The sequence below is a fragment of the Neofelis nebulosa genome, chromosome 1 (assembly GCF_028018385.1).
Source record: "Neofelis nebulosa isolate mNeoNeb1 chromosome 1, mNeoNeb1.pri, whole genome shotgun sequence".
Taxonomy (NCBI): domain Eukaryota; kingdom Metazoa; phylum Chordata; class Mammalia; order Carnivora; family Felidae; genus Neofelis; species Neofelis nebulosa.
In genome coordinates this window covers 56,089,386-56,100,505 of record NC_080782.1, presented here as the reverse complement: position 1 = coordinate 56,100,505, position 11,120 = coordinate 56,089,386, and the positions used below count along the sequence as shown (strand labels likewise).

The window sequence follows — 11,120 nt, the reverse complement described above, 5'->3', positions numbered from 1 at the left end:
GAGACAATCAAAGAGACAGTTTTTGACAGGCTACCAAATCCAAGGAACTGTATTGACAACTGAATGAAACAAATTCAAATCTTTCTATGAAAAAAAGCCTTATTACCTAAGTATTCTGGAGCTTCAACCTAAGGAGTGGGCTTCAGGTTGACAACACAACTACACTAAGATACACCATAATTGAAATTTCAGGAGTTAAAAATAAAGGGAGACTACTACAAGCAATAAAAGAAACACAACTTCTTATGTACAAGAGAAACTCCGTAAGACTAACAACAAATTTTTCAGCAGAAATTTTGCAGGCCAAAAAGAAATGGCAGGATATATTCAAAGTGCTAAAATCAAAAGTTTGCAGCCAAAAATACTCTAGTTAGCAAGGTTATCATTCAGAATTAAAAGAAAAATAAAGAGTTTTCCAAAAATGCAAAAACTAAATAAATGCACTACCACTAAATTGGCCTTACAAAAAATATGTTGTAAGACTTCTTTAAGCTAGAAAAGAAAGAACTAATTAGTAACAAACACCATGAGAATAGAAATCTCCCTCAAAATGGTAAATATATAGTAAAGGTAAAGAACTAATTACCTATTGAGCTAGCATTAAGGTTAAAAGGCAAAAGTAATAAAAATAGATATGATAACAGTTAAGGGAAACACAAAACAAAAAGATGTAAAATGTGACATCAAAAACATAAAAAGGTGGGAGAGGGTGAGTAAAATTGTAGAGTTTCAAAATGTGTTCAATCTTAACATGTTATCAACTTAAAATAGACTGAGATATATGTTATATCTATATCTATATATATAAATTTTAAGACTGAGATATATATATCTCATCATAACCATGGTTATATAACCATGGTTATGATGATTACCACAGAGCAAAACTCTAAAGTAGAAACACAAAAGATAATGAGAATGGTATATAAACATAACATCCAAAAAAAGATATCAAACTGTAAGAAAAAATAGCAAGAGGAGAAGGAACAGGAAAGAACTACAAAACTGGCAGAAAACAATTAACAAAACGGCAGTATTTACCTATTTGTAACTACTTTAACTGTACTGGACTAAATTATACTATCAAAAGACACAGAACATACAAACTACCAAACCCAAAACAGAAAGACATAGACATTTTAAATATTAATATTAATATTCAACATATATTTAAAAAACTCATATAACCCAATGACATAATCAACAGCAACAAAACAACCAATACAATTAAAAATAGGCAGAGGATCTGACATACAAATGGCCAAGAGGGACATGAAAAGATGTTCAATATCATTAATTATCAGGGAAATGCAAATCACAACTACAATGATATATTAACTCACATTTGTCAGAATGGCTATTGTCAAAAAGACAAGAAATAACAAGTGTTGCTAAGGATGTGGAGAAAAGAGAATGCCCATGCACTGTTGTTGGGAATGTAAACTGGTACAGCTACTATGAGAAACAGTATCTAGATTCCTCAGGAAACTAAAAATGCAGATCCCTGTGATCCAACAGTTCCACTTTTGGGCATTTATATGAAAAAACAAAAACAAAAACAAAAATGCTATTTTGAAAAGATAATTTCAGGGGCGCCTGGGTGGCTTGAGCATCCAACTTCAGCTCAGGTCATGGTCTCACAGCTTGTGGGTTTGAGCCCCACATCAGGCTCTGTGCTGATGGCTCAGAGCCTAGAGCCTGCTTCAGATGCTGTGTCTCCCCCTGTCTCTGCCCTTCCCCCACTCACATTCTGTCTGTCTCTGTCTCAAAAATAAATAAAATTTTGAAAAGATAATTTCACCCCTAAGTTCACTGCAGCATTACTCACAGTGGCCAAGATATAGAAAAAACCAAAGTATCCACTGATGGATGAATCGATAAAGAAGATGTGGTATACATACAATAGTATACTATTCAGCCATAAAATAAAATAAAATAAAATAAAATTTTGACATTTGTGACAACATAATGAACCATGAGGGTAATATGTTAAGTGAAATTAAGACAAATATGTATGATTTCACTCATATGAGGAATCTAAAACCAAAGCAAATGAACAAACAAAACAAAATTCACAGATGTAGAGAACAGATTGGTGGTTGCCAGAAAGAGGTTGGGGGGACATAGAATACATGAAGGGCTCAAGAGGTATAAACTTCCAGTTATAAAATAAGTAAATCATGGGGATGTAATTTATAATATGGTGATGATAGTCATTAATATTGTATTGCATTGTATATTATGTAACTTTACATAGTTACAGGAGGAAACCAAACTTACTATGGTGATCATTTCCCAGCATATACAAATACTGAATCATGTTGTTGTATACCAGAAACCACTATAATGTTTCTTGTCAATTATACCTCAAGAAAAACAATAAAAGAAAATGCAATTAATAAATAGGTAGAAATGACAGAAAAGAATTCTATTTTTGAGTCAAATATATACATTGATCTCTTTTCTGAGTATCTTTATCTACTTCTGATTTTAATAAGAGTTCAACATATAAATACACAGAGAATTAAATAAAATTATAGAGTTTTTTTCCCCATAAAAGCGTACTGATCTTTTTCTCCAATGTATTTTGTCCTATTTAAAGTGTCATCCCATTCCTTTAATTCCCTTCTCTTGCCCAAACTTACATGAGCTTTTTGAACATGCCTGAGAAGGTATTTTTCATCCCTTACAACCAAGTCCTGATCATTTGTGTCATTCTCTGAACATTCTACAAGAGCCTAATCTGTACTTGTTTAGGTTTGGAAACAGAATGTAGAAGCAGAAATAGATTTTACAGTTCAGTTAAATCATAGCCTCCATCCAACTCCTTTTCAAAATGAAGACTTGACTGATATGCCTGAAATCTGAATCAATTCACAGCAGGATCTGTTTCTGATTTCCTATTCTGGGATTCTTTGTACCATATTCTGCTTATGAGATTCTGGAAGTATCTTTCTGTGGAGTCATACACAACTGTTCAAGAGTTTTGAATGATCACTGAAGCTGTTATGGACATCCTGAGTAGTATTAAATTATACACTGATTCATGATATTATCTTGGGTATTTAAATAAAAAAAATTTAATGTTTATTCTCATTTCAGAGACAGAGAGACATTGCAAGTGGGGGAGGGGCAAAGAGCGAGGGAGACACAGAATCTGAAGCAGGATCCAGGCTCTGAGCTGTCAACAACAGAGCCCAACACGGGGCTTGAATCCATGAACCGTGAGATCATGACCTGAGTCAAAATCAGACACTCAACCAACTGAGCTGCTCAGGTACCCTGGGTATTTAAATTTTTGTTACTAAGATATTATTGGTATAATTTTCCACAATAATATGGTTTTGTTAACCAATATACATATATGTTTACTTTAACTTTACAAATTTATTCAACTTAATTTATGATTTTTGGTATATGTAATGTCTAATATGTGAAGGCTATGAACAATAAAAGTTTAACATATTTTCATTTTCTAAAAGCTGTTTTTCTTATGTAACAATTACCTACATGTGTTTGTTAGCAAGTGAATATAAGCCAATTTCCTTTCATTTAATATTCAATAATGTCATCAAGTTATCTAAGAGTTGTAACTAATTCAAGAAAATAAAATTATATACCTATAGATAATATTTTTCTACACAATTTTGACTTTTCTCCAAGTGCAATAGCAATTTCTAGACTTCACATCTGCTAAATATTACCAGGGTTATGGCACATTCTGTAGTGGACAAACATTACAGTGACTCTCAATGATTTCTGCATCCTTTTGTTCATGCTTTGCATAAAACCCTCCCCTTGAGTGTGGGTAGAAACTGTGACTTGCTTCTAACCAATGGAATGCAGTAAAGGTGATGGGATGTCATATCCATGATCATATTAAGTTATAAAATATTGTATTTACTAGTTTCTTCCACTCTCTGTTGCTGATTTTTTTAAATGTTTACTCCTTTTTAAGAGACAGAGCATGATGACTTTTCATGAATCCATTAGAGAACAGAGAGCACCAAGCAAATGATCACCCTAAAACCTAGAATGGCAGGTGAATCTAGGGTGTCATAGTCAAGATCCTACATGGAGCAGATCTGCTAGAGCACAAAACTTAAATGGTTATTTTGACAAACTGCTGCAGGCTGAATATCAAATAACCTAAGAGTGAGAAAGTTCAAGGGGCCACAATTTAAAGAAATCCCCACAAATTCATGGGTTTACCTCAAATAATCCCAATGATCCTCATAGCAAAGAGTCAAGAAAAAAAAAGGTTTTGGGGCTCCAGCAGATGGAAAAGATAAGTAACCATTTGGAAATATACTCACAGAATTCTATATAACAAGGCTTAATCTTTACTGGAAAACATTTTACTGATTGTTGTCTGAAGTGGGGGAAGGGAATTTCCCCAAATACAGGCTTTACTGTACCTTCAACTAAGCAGGGGGAAAAACAAAACAACAACAGCAAAAAAAAAAAAAAAAAAACAAAAAAACAAAAACAAAAAAACAACAAAACACCCTAAGAAACACTTGTGAAGATCACACATAGGCAAGGCATGTAGGATCATTAACAGACTGAGATTTAGTCATAAGATTATAAAATGCATCCCTTACTCCACTCTTTATCAACACAACAAAAGAGCTCCAAATCAATAACAGTGGATTACGGTGGAGAGATCTACAAGGCACTGACTCTAAGGATGAGTTTTTAGGGAAGCCCAAAGACAACCCAGAGAAACAAAATTCAAATACAATACAGGAACTTGAAGCATCCATTACCTACAACTACAGCAAGCACTAAACACCACCCAACTCCTAGTCAGAGTAACCTAAAATCTCACACAAAAGACCTATGTACTTTAGTCCTTATTATCTGATACATTATGTTAGGCTTTCAACAAAAAATAATGAGTTATGCTAAAATACAATAAAACAAAACAAAACAAAACAAAACCAACAACAAAAACATTGTGTGAAAATAAAGTACACTTCAGAACCAGACTGAGATATGACATGCATGTTGAAACTCTCAGAAAAGTAGTTTAAAATAATTATGATTACTATATTAAGGGCTCTAATGGGAAAAGTAGAGAACATATGAAAAGAGATGTATGATATAAGTAGAGATATGAAAACTCTAAGTAAGTATCAAAAGTTAGTGTAGAAATAAAAAACACTACAACATAAATCAAGAATGCTTTTGATAGGCTCATTGGTACAATTGGACATGCCAGAGGAAAGAATAAATGAGATTTAATATAGGTCAATAGAAACATTCCAACTGATATGCAAAAAGAAAAAAAAAAAACAAGAATAATAACAGCTTAAAAAGAAAGGAACACACAAGACAATTTCAAACGCTGTAAGATACAGGCAATTAGATAGCAGAAGAAGCGAGAGGGGATGAAGAAGACATATTTGTAGAAATGTTCACTAAAATGTTTCCAAAATTATTAACAAATAGCAAACCACAGATCTGGGAAGCTCAAAGAACCAAACAAGATAATGACTAAAAATTCTATACCTGGGCATATCATATTCAAACTGCAGAGAAACAAAGATAAAAATGAAATCTGATAAGAAGCTAAAAATGAAAACAATTTAACTACAGAGGAAAGTAACAAGATGTACACAGACTTCTTGTCATAAACCATGCAGCAAAAAGAGAGTAGAGTGAAATATGTAAGTATTGAAAGAAAATAACCGAAAACCTAGAATTCTATAATCTTTGAAAACTGAAGGGGTATAAGGCTTTCTCAAACAAAAATTAAAAAAATAAAATTCACTGACAACACAACTACCCTATATGAAATGTTTAACAAAGTTCTGAGGATGAAGGAATTTCATATAAGTCTAAAACTTGGATTTACATGAAAAATGGAATAGGATTAAAGAAAAAATAATTGAAGGAAAAATATTTTTAATTCCTATATTCTTTTTTTTTTTTACATTTCCAATTATTTTATCAAGGTAAGAAGTACAGAAGCATAACTTGCCAGTGCTCAACAATCAATAATCATTACTGAATGCAACTAAAAGTAGTACACTCTACTTTTTTTCCAAAAAATGAAACAATAGTTTACAATTCATTTAATGGCAACTGGTAATCATTAAATTGTCAATGGTTATCTTCAAAAGTTATTACACTAGCTGTGCTGTCATTTCTTAAGGATGATCAGATACCTAAAGTCACAGATGTTTCCCACATAAGATGCAACATATAAATCAGACTTGATTTATCACAAGCATTAACAAAACCAGACCTAGGGAAAGAATTATTTCTGGAGACATATGCATAGTCTTAATACAGTGAATATTTAGCCCACCTGGATTATTACAAAATCAGAACAGCAAGAATATTTGCAGTAAATTTTCCTATTCTTTTTTTTTTTTTAATTTTTTTTTTCAACGTTTTTTATTTATTTTTGGGACAGAGAGAGACAGAGCATGAACGGGGGAGGGGCAGAGAGAGAGGGAGACACAGAATCGGAAACAGGCTCCAGGCTCCGAGCCATCAGCCCAGAGCCTGACGCGGGGCTCGAACTCACAGACCGCGAGATCGTGACCTGGCTGAAGTCGGACGCTTAACCGACTGCGCCACCCAGGCGCCCCTAAATTTTCCTATTCTTAATTGATCCAAAAAGAAACCTGTTTGTTGAAAGTAATAATACTAATAATATATTTAATGATTATAGTATAGGGATGAGTGAAATGAATTACAGCAAGGTTAAAAGGGATGGAAAAGAGAAACTGAACATGCTCTTTTGTATGTTACTTGCACTACATGGGAAGCAATATAGTGTTAGTTGAAGGGGGATTTGGGTTATTTCAAGGGAAATAACTATTTTTTTAAAGAAACCTAACTGATATGCAAATACAGGAGATAAAATGGAATCATATAAAACACTCAGTTAAAACCTGAGAAAGGATAAAAGGGGAAGCAGGAAACAAAAGACAATTATGATAAAAAGAAAACAGTTACAAAAAGGTAGATATTAAATCCAAATACATCAAGAATCACTTTAAATATGAATGGTTCACATATGTTAATTAAACACAGAGATTGTCAGAGTGAGCTATCAAGCCAGAAATGACATGGATCAACTTTAAATGCTTATTCCTAACTGAAAGAAACCAGTTGGAAAAGGCTACAAACTGTATGATTCCAATCATATGTATGACATTATGGGAAAGACAAGACTACACAGACACTGTAATGATCAATGGCTGACACAGCATGGGACAAGAGAAGAATGCTGAACGGTGAAGCACAGGGAATTTTTTTAAGGTAGTGAAACTGTTGTGTATGAGACCAAGATGGTGGATGTATGACTATATATTAATCAAAACGTATTGAACTTTACAGTAGCACAAAGGTTGATCCTTAATATATACAACATTTAAAAAACTGTTTAGGATATCAAGGGTTCCCAGGAGGTAATGCAGACTGTAACAAAAGAATTTAACTCTATTAAAATTGTATGGACAACATTACTGGAGGACGTGGCGAAAAAGATGTTGACCTAAGTAACTTGGAAGTAAGGAAATCCTATAAAACACAGTGGGGGGGAGGGGGGAAGAAAAGAAAAAGGACATAAGTCCTGTAGTCTAATTGATAATGTTGTTTCTAGTAATGGTATAGGTCTATAATTCTGATACTCCTATGTATGCACACTGGAAAGGAACAATAAGGTAAGTCGATAGCAGATGGTATGAGTCAGGTTTCTTATTATAGGAATGGGAATTTACAAATAAGCAAGGGGACAAAGACAGCAAGATTCATGTGGTAACAGATAAGAGTTGGAGACATCCATATCAATTCATGTTTAGCTTAATATAGATAAGCTTGTTATGTAATGACACTCCAGTAGCAATAAGTACACCTACTGTCCAAGTCTTGCTTTCATTGTTTGACAAAAGGAACGAGGGATCTTTAAAAAATGGCCAATTATAGTCAGGGGCTAATATAGCAGAAAATTTACAGTATCTTAAATGAAAGGAAGGAAAGGTCACAATGATGGGGGTATGTCATAGAACACAGGAGCCAAATGAAAGAGTTCTTGATGGTCAAGATGAAAATGTTTGTGCAAACAAAATAAATAAAATAGTTTTGGCTTATAACCCAAAGTATGATATAAATATCCACGGGTTAATACTGATACAAAAATAATTACAAAATAAATGAGAGAAAATATATAAGCACCTCATTCCAAACAATTGATACTTGATACTCTAAGGAGTCAGAATATATTTCTTCAAATCTTAATGTTGGCTTTTCATAGTAACTTCTTTCTAAGGAGTAGATAGCATAGAAAGGGAAGAAAAGACTAATTTTATAGTAGAGAAACCCAATAAAACCATATGTGCAAGCTATATAAGGCTAATGTCAATAGTGATAAATTATGTTAGTAATATGCATTCTTAATGTAACATAATGAAAATGGCACTTTACCTTTGTGATCATCCTACCAAAAATTCATAACCCCAATTTAACCATGAAAATGTGAGTAAATACCTGTGCAGTACTCCTCAAAACCATCAACTTGCTCTCCCTGGTATCTCACCGCTGCATCGGTGCAGAAGATCCTTGGGAAGATGGCGGCGTAGGAGGACGCTGGGCTCACCGCGCGTCCTGCTAATCACTTAGATTCCACCTACACCTGCCTAAAGAACCCAGAAAACCGCCAGAGGATTAGCAGAACGGAGTCTCCGGAGCCAAGCGCAGACGAGAGGCCCACGGAAGAGGGTAGGAAGGGCGGCGAGGCGGTGCGCGCTCCACGGACTGGCGGGAGGGAGCCGGGGCGGAGGGGCGGCTCGCCGGCCAAGCAGAGCCCCCGAGTCGGGCTGGCAAAAGCGGAGGGGCCGGACGGACTGTGTTCTGACAGCAAGCGCGACTTAGCGTCTGGGAGGTCATAAGTTAACAGCTCTGCTCAGAAAGCGGAAAGGCTGGAGGACAAAGGGAGGGAGAGCTGCTGAGCCCCCGGACAGACGGCAGAGCTCAGCTTGGCGGGGAACAAAGGCGCTCGCCAGCGCCATCTCCCCCGCCCATCCCCCAGCCAAAATCCCAAAGAGAACCAGTTCCTGCCAGGGAACTTGCTCGCTCCGCGCAAACACCCAACTCTGTGCTTCTGCGGAGCCAAACCTCCGGCAGCGGATCTGACTCCCTCCTGCTGCCACAGGGCCCCTCCTGAAGTGGATCACCTAAGGAGAAGCGAGCTAAGCCTGCCCCTCCTGCCCCCGTGCACCTTGCCTACCCACCCCAGCTAATACGCCAGCTCCCCAGCACCACAAGCCTGGCAGTGTGCAAGTAGCCCAGACGGGCCACGCCACCCCACAGTGAATCCCGCCCCTAGGAGAGGGGAAGAGAAGGCACTCACCAGTCTGACTGTGGCCCCAGCGGTGGGCTGGGGGCAGACATCAGGTCGGACTGCGGCCCCGCCCACCAACTCCAGTTATACACCACAGCACGGGGGAAGTGCCCTGCAGGTCCTCACCGCTCCAGGGACTGTCCAAAATGACCAAACGGAAGAATTCCCCTCAGAAGAATCTCCAGGAAATAACAACAGCTAATGAACTGATCAAAAAGGATTTAAATAATATAACAGAAAGTGAATTTAGAATAATAGTCATAAAATTAATCGCTGGGCTTGAAAACAGTATACAGGACAGCAGAGAATCTCTTGCTACAGAGATCAAGGGACTAAGGAACAGTCACGAGGAGCTGAAAAACGCTTTAAACGAAATGCAAAACAAAATGGAAACCACCACGGCTCGGATTGAAGAGGCAGAGGAGAGAATAGGTGAACTAGAAGATAAAGTTATGGAGAAAGAGGAAGCTGAAAGAAAGAGAGATAAAAAAATCCAAGAGTATGAGGGGAAAATTAGAGAACTAAGTGATACACTAAAAAGAAATAATATACGCATAATTGGTATCCCAGAGGAGGAAGAGAGAGGGAAAGGTGCTGAAGGGGTACTTGAAGAAATTATAGCTGAGAACTTCCCTGAACTGGGGAAGGAAAAAGGCATTGAAATCCAAGAGGCACAGAGAACTCCCTTCAGACGTAACTTGAATCGATCTTCTGCACGACATATCATAGTGAAACTGGCAAAATACAAGGATAAAGAGAAAATTCTGAAAGCAGCAAGGGATAAACGTGCCCTCACATATAAAGGGAGACCTATAAGACTCGTGACTGATCTCTCCTTTGAAACTTGGCAGGCCAGAAAGGCTTGGCACGATATCTTCAGTGTGCTAAACAGAAAAAATATGCAGCCGAGAATCCTTTATCCAGCAAGTCTGTCATTTAGAATAGAAGGAGAGATAAAGGTCTTCCCAAACAAACAAAAACTGAAGGAATTTGTCACCACGAAACCAGCCCTACAAGAGATCCTAAGGGGGATCCTGTGAGACAAAGTACCAGAGACATCACTACAAGCATAAAACATACAGACATCACAATGACTCTAAACCCGTATCTTTCTATAATAACACTGAATGTAAATGGATTAAATGCGCCAACCAAAAGACATAGGGTATCAGAATGGATAAAAAAACAAGACCCATCTATTTGCTGTCTACAAGAGACTCATTTTAGATCTGAGGACACCTTTAGATTGAGAGTGAGGGGATGGAGAACTATTTATCATGCTACTGGAAGCCAAAAGAAAGCTGGAGTAGCCATACTTATATCAGACAAACTAGACTTTAAATTAAAGGCTGTAACAAGAGATGAAGAAGGGCATTATATAATAATTACAGGGTCTATCCATCAGGAAGAGCTAACAATTATAAATGTCTATGCGCCAAATACCGGAGCCCCCAGATATATAAAACAGTTACTCATAAACATAAGCAACCTTATTGATAAGAATGTGGTCATTGCAGGGGACTTTAACACCCCACTTACAGAAATGGATAGATCATCTAGACACACAGTCAATAAAGAAACAAGGGCCCTGAATGATACATTGGATCAGATGGACTTGACAGATATATTTAGAACTCTGCATCCCAAAGCAACAGAATATACTTTCTTCTCGAGTGCACATGGAACATTCTCCAAGATAGATCATATACTGGGTCACAAAACAGCCCTTCATAAGTTTACAAGAATTGAAATTATACCATGC

At 36.6% G+C, this 11,120-nt stretch overlaps 1 non-coding gene across 1 annotated transcript; it reads right to left on the bottom strand.

Moving 5' to 3' along the window:
- Nucleotides 1-6,224: 6,224 nt before the first annotated feature.
- Nucleotides 6,225-6,356, bottom strand: LOC131489908 (small nucleolar RNA SNORA72). Its single transcript, XR_009250816.1, has one exon. It is a non-coding gene; the product is annotated as a small nucleolar RNA SNORA72 (small nucleolar RNA).
- Nucleotides 6,357-11,120: the final 4,764 nt, after the last annotated feature.